This window comes from Petaurus breviceps, unplaced genomic scaffold (assembly GCF_028583685.1).
Source record: "Petaurus breviceps papuanus isolate PSGF00001 unplaced genomic scaffold, PetGlider_PUasm1.0 139, whole genome shotgun sequence".
NCBI lineage: Eukaryota > Metazoa > Chordata > Mammalia > Diprotodontia > Petauridae > Petaurus > Petaurus breviceps.
In genome coordinates, this window is record NW_027185697.1 from 15,801,323 (window position 1) to 15,811,857 (window position 10,535).

Here is a 10,535-nt window from a genome sequence, read left to right on the forward strand (position 1 = left end):
TCAACATCCTTGAAACATGGTTGTCTAGCTTCTACACAAATACCACCAATGATAAGGAATGCAATAGCACCTATGAACATCCTTCTGCTATTGAACAGACCTACAGATTATAAAGTTCTTATCTTGAATTGAATCCCACTCCCCTGTAACTTCACCCCACTGCACCTAATTACTCTCTCTGAGACTAAGTACAATGTCCAATTTCTCTTCCACATGACAATCCTTTAAATTCTTGAAGACAACTATCACATGGCCTTTATGCCTTTTCTATTTTGGAGTAAATGCCCTTATTCCCTTTCCTCTTTTTAAAGTTAATGAGATATATAGGAGGCAACTAAATTGGAAATCAGACTTTTTCCCAAATATTATGAAGGCATGATCTAATGGTCCTTCCTAGGGATCAAACAAAATGTGATTTTTTTCTCTCGCTCTTAACCCCAGTTTCTCAGAAACTGTACACTGTATCTATATAGGCATGTTATAAATGCATGACAGCAAGGTTAATCTCTTGTTCATACTAACAATTTTTGAGGTTCATTGCCCCATTGATTTGGTCACAGAGATTAGTATGGATTGTGAGAAGTCAAAAGGCTCAAACCAGCCATGTAATGAATTTGCCTATTACACCTTCTGTATATCTTATGTATTCCTCCCACTGAGGAAGAGAGAGGAATAAGCATTTACATAGTGCCTACTATGCACCTGCAATTTTTCTAAATACTTTTACTTAAAACAATTTTCTCATGTAATCCTTACAATAATCTTGTGAGTAGCTGCTATTATTATCCTTACTTTATAGTTTGAAAAACAGAACCCAGGGTCACACAGCTAGTGGGTACCTGAAGAGGGATTTGAATTCAGGACTTCCTGAATCTAGGTACAGTACTCTATCCACTGCCTCCATTGTTGCAATGACTAGTTAACTGATTCGCCAAGTTAAGAGCTGCTTACACTGAGACCTTGTGTTTGTATGGGAGGAGGGAGAGAGAATAAACCTACAAAGTACAAAGTGATGTTGGCATCGTTCTTGTCGCCATAACAACTTGTGGTTTCCAAAATGTGGCAATGACTTTTCTCATAGTAACTTTAATAGGCACTAGGAGAAAAACATGTTGTTTCTAACACATTTATTTTGACTACTAGTCAGTGCAAAGACAGTATATGCACACATTGAGAAATCCATTTTCAAAACAAACGAGTTGGCTATCACTATTGAAAATGTTGTGTTTTTAGTAGATTTTGCCCCATCTTAAGGATTATGGTGTAAAATATCTAATCTCAACTAGACCCTCATAGTAGCAAGGAAATCCTACTACTCCCCAGTAAACTCACCATCCCACTCTCCTTCACGGCTGTTCTCAACCTTCTCAACTCTCATCACAATTCCCACTGCACCTCTCTGGGGAGGAGCTCACTTTTACTTGACCCCTTTTCCTTCAGAAAAAGAGGTCATTCCCCAGCAGATTCCATTTCTCCACTTCTTACTCATTTCACATCATTCAGACATCTTCTCCCAACTATCTCCTTCTTTATTCCAGTCTTAGAAGAGATACCTCTTCCCCTTGCCATGGTGAATCCTTCTACATGTACCCTTGGTTGCATCCCCTCCCATCTTCTCCAATATATTTCCTCCTCTGCTATCCCCACTCTTTCTCTTATCTTTAATCTCTGTCTACTGGCACCTTTACTTATGACCACAAACACATTTTTGTCCCCCCGTGCTTAAAAACCATCACTTGATCTGACTATCCCCACAAGTGAGCATCCTAAATCTCTCTTCCCTTTCCTGTCTGACTTCCTTGGTAAAGCTATCTACTTTTTTTTTAGTTGTTTTTTTTAGTCATGTCTTACTCCTCATGACCCCAGTGGGGGTTTTCTTGGCAAAGATACTAGTGTAATTTGCCATTTACTTCTCTGGCTCATTTGGAAGATGAAGAAAATAAGGCAAACAGGGTTAAGTGACTTGCCCGGGGTCACACAGCTAGTAAGTGTCTGAGACCAGATTTGAACCCAGGAAATGAGTCTTCTTGACTCCAGGCCTGGCACTCTATCCATGGTAGCACCTAGCTGCTCCCTTCTCATTCTCTTCTAAACCTTCCATAATCTGGATTCTGCCTCATCATTTAACAAAAATTGTTCCTTTCAAAGTTATTAATAATCTCTTCATTGTCTCATCCAATGGTCTTTTCTCAGCCTTTATCCTTTTTTAATTCTCTTCAGTCTTTAACACTGCTGATCACCATCTCTACCTCTATATGTTCTCCTCTCTATTTTTCATCAAAATGCTCCTTCCTGATTCTCCTCCTGTCTTTCCAATTACTTCTTCTCAATCTCTTTTGCTGGTACTTCATCCACCTCATGCTCACTTGCGTGTCTCCCAAAACTTCATCCTGGGCTCTCATCTCTTTTCTTCTCTACATTGTCTTTGTGATCTCAGCAGTTCCCATGTGTTCAATTGTGTCATCTCTATATAAAGAAGATATATCTATATAGAGACATATCCAACCCTAGCCTCTCTCCTGAGATAATCATGAATCAATTACCTTTTGGACACCTCAAATTGCCCTGTAAGTCATCTCTAACTCAACACGTCTAATGCTAAACTCGTTATCTCCCCAAAACTCCCCTCTTCCACTGTCTAGGACACAGCCATACTTCCAGTCATCCAGTCTTAGAATCTGTGTGTAATATTCAACTCCTAATTCTCACTCACCTCCTATAGATAATTCATTGCTAGGTTTCATTTCTATTTTCTCAACCTTTTTTGCATATGACCCTTTTTCTCTACTTTACAATTCCTACTCTAGGTCGGGGGTTCATCATCATTAGCCTAGATCACAATAAACTTCTACCTGGCCTTCTGGACTCAGGTCATTACCCACTTCGATCTTCTACCACCCATATGTCCAAGTAATTTTTCTAAAACATAGATCTGAACATGTTCCCTTTCCCCGCTCAGTGAACACAAGGGCTACTATGTCCAGAATCAAGTACAAATGCTTCTGATTAGCATCTGAAGATTTTCCTACCCCGTCCCCATCCTCCATTTTTCATCTTTTTCTCTCCCTCTCCATGCCTTCTACAATACTGAAGTAGTGTCCCGTTTGTTCTTCTTTGACCACAGCACTCCATGCCTCCTCTCTGTGGGGGCCAAGTCTAACAGATTCTTGAGCAGATGTCCAAGTCCAAGGAATTGTTGACTTGCTTCACGTTCAAGGACTCATTGAGCTATGTCCAATTTTAGACTTCTTGACTTGTTTGAATCTGGGAGGGTGCAAAGGCCCCTCTGGACAGGAGTGCCATATCTTTTCCTCTAAAGAATATTTGGCAATCAGTATCAAGAAATATTGCTGTGTCTGCTTCAAGCAGTCTGGACATGCAGGAAGTAGCTTGGTAGTCAAGGTCTTTGCTGATATTTATGTTTAGCTGAGTGCATTCATGAGAAACTGATGGTCCTAAGCTCACTGTAAAACTTTCCATGTATTAACAAGAAAAGATATATAATCAACTATACTACTCCATTAAATCAGCATTGTTATCTAACTATGCTCGCCTAGCCTGACTCTTTTGTTCACTGTCCATCCTACACTGTCAGTTGCTGGCACCTCTCTGCCTTTTTTCCTGCTAGGTTCTATGCCTGGAATACTCTTCCTCCTGAGGGCTGCCTTCCTTCAAGACTGATCTCAAATCTTCAGGACCAGGAGGGGCAGGAGGCACCCTCAGTTTCTTTCCCTCTCAGATTAACTCCATGTGCTCTGCATATATCTTGTATGGACCGAGTTCTTTCCATGCTCTCACCTATTCTAATGTGAAATCCTTGAGAGAAGGGACCATGCTTTGGCTTTCTTAATAAAGGTATATTGACTACTTACAGTCTACTATGAGTCAGGAACTGTGCTAGGATGTGCTCTTAAGGAGGTCCTTCTATCAAAGGGCACAACAAGAGATAATATATGTGAAATGGTTTGAAAAATTTCAACTGTCAGAGATATATCAGCTGTCATAATCAACACCACCACCACCACCACCATCATCCCGCTATCACTTAATTTCTATGTCTTCTTTTTAAAATGGACATAGGTTGCCCTACTTAGTTCAAATTGCTGACATGAGGCTACACCACTTACTGGGTAAAGTCTGGACTTGTAGCCTGGAAAACCAGGGTTCAAATTTGGTCTTGATATTTTCAGATAGCTGTGCAACCTTGGGAAAATCACTCTACTTCTCTTTGCCTCAGTTTCCTTGTTTATGAAATGGATAAAATAATAACTGTAGCACCTATCTCATGGGGGCCCTGAGGCTCAAATAAAACAATGGATATAAAGCTCTTTCCTAACTCTGTAAAGTACTAAATAATGGTAATTCAAAAGGGAAATATTCTGTAAACCTTGCAGTGTTGTATATAGCCAGATCTGTGGTTTGAATAATATAGGAGGCCTCTTAGTAAGAGAATTCACTCAATTTATGCAGGTGGATAGTTGTGCAGTCAGTTCAGTCATGACCAAATCTCTGTGGCCCCATTGGGGGCTTTTGTGATGCAGACATACTGAAGTGGGTTGTCACTTCCTTCTCCTTGCAAGTGGATAATTGCTTAAAGAACTGTCTACAGCACTGAAGGTAAACAGTCCATAAGTATTTATTAAGCTCCTACTATGTACCTGGTGTTGCTAAATACAAGAATTCAAATACAATGAATAAAGCCATCCCTATTCTCAAGGAAATTACATTCTAAGGTGGATAGAGAAGACATACATATATACAGTACAGAATGAATAAATGGAATGAATGGAAGAGAGTAAACCTGATGTAGGAACAGAGAGAGGGATCTAGCATTTGGGAAGATTAGGAAAGGCTTCCCGTACAATGAAGCACTGCAGCTTTGTCCTGAAGGAAGAGGTGAATTCTGTAAAGCAGAGAGGAGGAGGCAGTACATTCCAGGGATGGAGGGCAGGTAGTGATGGAGACAATGAAAGATTAAGTGACTTGTGTTGGACTCTGTGGTCATGCACAGACTTACAAATAAGGGATTCTGACAGACAATATTACATTTTAAAGGAAAATTTACCCAGACCACTCGCTGGGGCTCAAAAGAATATGCTTCCCCAATGACATGGGAGAGAAGCTTCTCGGTACAAAATGATGTCAGCTAAATGCAAGGAGACAAAGTCTGCAGGAGAGAAGGCATTGTATGCTGGGCTCTGAAAATATCCCCACAAGTCCCAGCTCTCAAACTGTCCTCAGCAGCTTAATGAATGGCTATCCATGCACAGAGGAACCTCAATTTGGCAAGCTAGCACCATAAATACTAGAGGATTAATTCCAGGCAGAGTATTATTTGAGGCTCCTTAAATAACACATGCAATTCTAATTGACATGCATGTCTCACAATAGTTCCTGGCTGAAAAATTCGAGATCGGTGGGAAGACCTAGATGATACCAATTGCATCTTTCATAGCCCTTCAGATAAAAGGCTGTTCTGCAAAAAAAAAAAAAAAAAATAGATACCAAGAATTCTGAGGTGTCAGTGGAAAATCCATTGGATTTCAATGAATGACAATTGAGTTCAAATCTTGAATATGATGCTCTAATACTATGACCCAATGAGTACTGAGAACCAATGAGTAGACACTAAATGAAGATGAAGAGAACTAGGAGGAGGAGGGGAAGGGGAAAGAGAAGGAACAGAAGGAGGAGAAGAAGGAGGAGGAGGAGGTAGTATTAATAAAGCACTTTACAAATATTATCTCATTTTATATTTACAAAAACCCTGGAAGGTAGTTGCTATTATTATCGCCATTTTACATATGAGAAAACTGAGACAGAGGTTAAATTACTTACTCAGGTTTATATAGCTTGTATCTGAGTATCTGAGGCCATATTTGAACTCAGGTCTTCCTGGCTCCAAGTCTAACACTGTCCACTACACAGCCTACTTGACCCCAAAATATTGTCTTAAGGCATAGAAAATATTGTCAAATAATGGAATGAGTTACCTGCCTCCAGATGGCAAAAGAAGAGGCTAGGTGCCTTTTTATTAAGAGAACCCTCATGCAGAATTTGGCCTCTGGGATCCAGTCAACTTTGAGTCTTTTTGATTCTTTGTCTCTATTTCAAAAAATTATCAGAATAGAAACAGATTACATGGGTCCCCAAGAACAGAACAATGGGAGAAGTTGAATGGAAGTTGAAAAGAGAGAGATTTAGGCTTGTCAATGATTTAAAAAATACTTTCTAGCCATTTCAGCTATCCCTAAGTGATCTGATCTGCCTCAGCAGGTTGGGGGGGTTCCTTAAGAAAAGGCTGGATAATTCCTTACTGGGGTCGGTGAAGAAAGTATTCCTGTTCAAGTACAGGGAATGCCATATCAAAAAATCTTAACCACCAAAAGATCAATGGATAGATTTCCTGGGAGTCTGTGAATTTGGGTGGGGAAAAATATCACATCTTTATTTTCATCAACGTCTGATATTTAGCATTTCCTTCTATTATAGATTTTAAAAAATCTCCAGAGGAGAAGACCATAGACTGACTTCAACACACTATCAAAAGAGTTCATAACACAGAAAAAAAGATTAAACACCCCTGGACTGGATGGTCTCTGAGATTATTGGTATCATTTTACTTCTCCACTTAATAAGAACCTTCTAAGAAGTTAAGAATGACATTCTTGGTCCTCTAGTGTACAGTGCTATGTGACTACTTGTTACCTTTCAATAAAAACTCCCATTTCCAGTGAAAGAAACAAGAAAAATTACCTGTGCTCAATGTGATTCAGGGCAAAGTTGGGATCTTTCTCTGCATGAACAAATGGACAGTTACAGATAACACTAATACAGTGCACCCAAAAGAAAACCTTTCCAGATTTCTGCCATAAAAAATTAAAATTGGCCTCCAAACAGATGTGTCCCTTTTTCCACCCTCCTCTATCATCTGTTATCATCAAAGCCTAACAGCAGATTATCCTGGGCACTGACTTATTGATGATCAAGCTTATTAATGACCATGTTCATGGGGAAAGCATTTAGCGTTCAGCCCTTGAGTTCACTGTGCTGGCAAAACAGATGGGGAAATATAATTAGAAGCAAATCCCACCCCAGTGCCATTTGAAAGGCTGAGGCCCACCTCCACTGTGACAGCATGAATTAGATAGGCTTCTTCATTACTACCACCTTCCAACAGGACTACGAGTCATCGGTATTTGATTATTTTTAGAACTGCTTCCCCTTCTCTCATTAGCATTTGGCAAAGGATTTTGCCCTTGCATCTACATCATATGTTTGTCCACAGGTCTTCAAGAGTCACGGGGCTATTACGAGACCCCTTGGCAGGAACTAAAACCAAGGTCAAGAAAGTCAAAAGGAACAAAGTCATCCAAAGTCTGCAGCTCCTCCTGGCATTCCCACCTGCAACTTTTTCCAAAAAAGTTTACTAAGTGTCTTATTCTATGTGTTTCATACATTCAAAGTATTTTAAAAAATGAAGTTTCACTCATTCATTCCTTCATTTCTAACTTGTCCATTTCTGTCAAGGGAACCTCCATCTTTCCAGTCATCCAGGCTTGAAATGCCTGTGCCATCCTTATCTCTTCACTCTTTTATTTCAATCTCTTCTATCCAATCAGTTACAGAGTCTTATCAATTATACCTCCACAAAGAACTTTTATATTCAACCCCCTTTAATCTATTCCCATGGCCATAAGCCTCCTTCAGGTCTTCATCATCCCTCACTTGGGCTGTCACAGTGGCAGATTCCCACAGTGCCACAATCAAGAACAATTTATATGCCAGAGGACTGTGACTCATTCAAAGCTGACATTTTCCTTTTTGTTCTTAAAGGGTAACATGTTACCTTTCATAGCCACAAAGCTACCTAAGGGACAGTGATCTCACTGCACTCCAGGTGGGACTGTATTGAATTGGAAGGGTATAATCTGAACAGCACCAAACAGGTCAAACATCCCCATCCTTCTCCACTTTACCTATAGGCATAAGCATCATTTTTTAGTCTTATGGAATCCCCAATTACAGTTCAGTTGATATATATGTTTTTTTTAAGTTTGACTTTTGGTGTGGTGTAGTGAAAAACAAACTGGAATTAAGTCAGAAGATTTTGATTCTAAATCCCAGCTAAGACACTTTGCTGTTTCATTGAACCCTGGTACCAACTCTGTGACTTTTAATCACTTCCCTGGGCCTTGGTTTTCTTATTTCAAAAAAGAGGTTATGATCCTTGGACTATCTTCCTTGAAGGACTGCTGGGGGTAAAGAAACATATTCATCTAGGTTACTTTTATTATTGATGACACTTCAGTCCCATGCCCCAACTTTATACAACACAGCAATCACTTAAGTGAATATATGTAGTCAATATTTACCAAAAGTTTATAAGAGAAATTAGAAAAAAAAATTGACAAGCTACATAAGAGACACACATTCTATGTCATCAATCACCTCCTGGACATTTCCAACTGGATTACTGAAGAATCTCAAATTCAAGATGCCTAAAATTAAATACATTCTTTCCCTCAGCCCTCTAGCAAATTTCCCTATTTCTGCCAAAGATACCACCATCCTTCCCTAGCTTCAGCACCACCATCAACTGCTCACTCGTCCTCTCCAATACATGCAAATCAGTTACCCTATCTTACCATTTCTACCTTTGCTGTAAATTTCACATATGACCCCCTGTCTCCACTCATTCAGCTGTTACCAGTTTAATTCCAACCTTCATTACCTCTCACCTAGATGATCATAATGGCCTCCTAAATAGTCTCTTGGTCTAATGCCTCTTTCCACACCAATCCATCCTCCACACAGCCAAAGTTGTTCTTCTTAGGTCCACATCTTGCCAGTTGCTCCCCTACTCAAATTCTAGGGCTTCCCTGTTGCTTCTAGGAAAAAATTTAAAATCATAAGTTTACATTTGAAATCCTTCACAAACTGACTTCAATGTCCCCTTCTAGTCTCACTGGACATTACTTCCCCACCATACTTTATGATTCAGCCAAAGTGGCCTTTTCTCTTGTTCTCACCCCCAACCCTTCATCTACTGTCTCCAATCCTTTGTACTAACCATCTCCCACATCTGGAATGGGGACACAGGATCATAAGAATTATAGTTGCAAGAGAACTTAGAGATCATTTAGGCAACTCCCTTTCAATTTTACAGAAGAAACAGGCCTACAAGACTTAAGTGACTTGCCAAATGTAGTTACAGAAATGAGAACTGAATCTGGATCTGTTGACTCCAAATTTCTTGCTTTTCCCATGCCCTTGTTTTCTTTTAATCTTTTTAGAGGAGGGAAAGCAGGGAAATTGGGGCTAAGTGACTTGTCCAAGGTCACACAGCTAGTAAGTGTTAAGTATCTGAAACCAGATTTGAACTCAGGTGCTCCTGACTCCAGGGCCAGTGCTCTATTCACTGTGACACCTAGCCGCCCCACACCTGCCTTATTTATAAATAAACAGAGGCACATAGATGTTAGCCAACTTACCCAAAGTCACACTGACAGTAAGGGGAAGAAATCCATATAGAATCAGATGGCCTTGGTTTAAATCCCTACTCCATCATTAATGTGAGTTCACCTTCCGGATCCTCAGTTTCTTTTGTAGAGAAAAGGCTAAAGTATATTATGTTTAATATCCTTTCCACTGATTAATCTTTGACCCTGAGAACTAGAACTAGGCAGGTCTCCTGACTCCCAAGCAAGTGTCTCTGCTACTCCAGGTTTGGGGATGTTACTGACATAAGTTGGCAATGCAGACTAGTGAAGGGTACCAGGGCTGGGTACCAGGAGCCTGGGGTCCTTAGGTGTACCCTTTCACATGCTACCATTGTGATAGGAAAGTCATTTTATCTCTTTTACTCAGATTCTTCTTTAGTAAAGGGGACTAAAATCACCTGCCCTCACGGCAGAGCTGTTGTGAAGAAACAAAAATTCCGGCCACATAGGAGCTCTTTGAAAAGAAAAATCTTTTCTGATGGAAGGTCACAGCCACGAGCAAGCTCTCTCACTCCTCTAGAGCTTCTCATCACTCAGCCATGCTGGCTATTTCTTATTTTCCAAACCCTAGCTTTCCTACAGTTGAGGGTAAAATAAAACTCACACCCACTATTAGCGGCTGGTATGGGAAAACTGAGTACCTATTAATGGGAACGTGGGCACCACTTCAAGTCTGAGAATGACACATGTCATTAGATTTCTTCTTATGACTGCTAAAATTGGCTTTCAACAAAATGGACAGATATGTATGTTTAGCTATGGAAATCTGGTTGTCTCTCTCTCTCTCTCTCTTTCTCTCTCTCTCTCTCTCTGTCTCTCTGTCTTTCTGTCTCTCTCTGTCTCTCTGTCTCTGTCTCTCTGTCTTTCTGTCTCTCTCTGTCTCTGTCTCTCTCTGTCTCTGTCTCTCTGTCTTTCTGTCTCTCTCTCTCTCTCTGTCTCTCTCTGTCTCTCTCTCTGTCTCTGTCTCTGTCTCTCTCTCTCTCTGTCTCTCTCTCTCTCTCTCTCTCTGTCTCTCTCTCTCTCTCTGTCTCT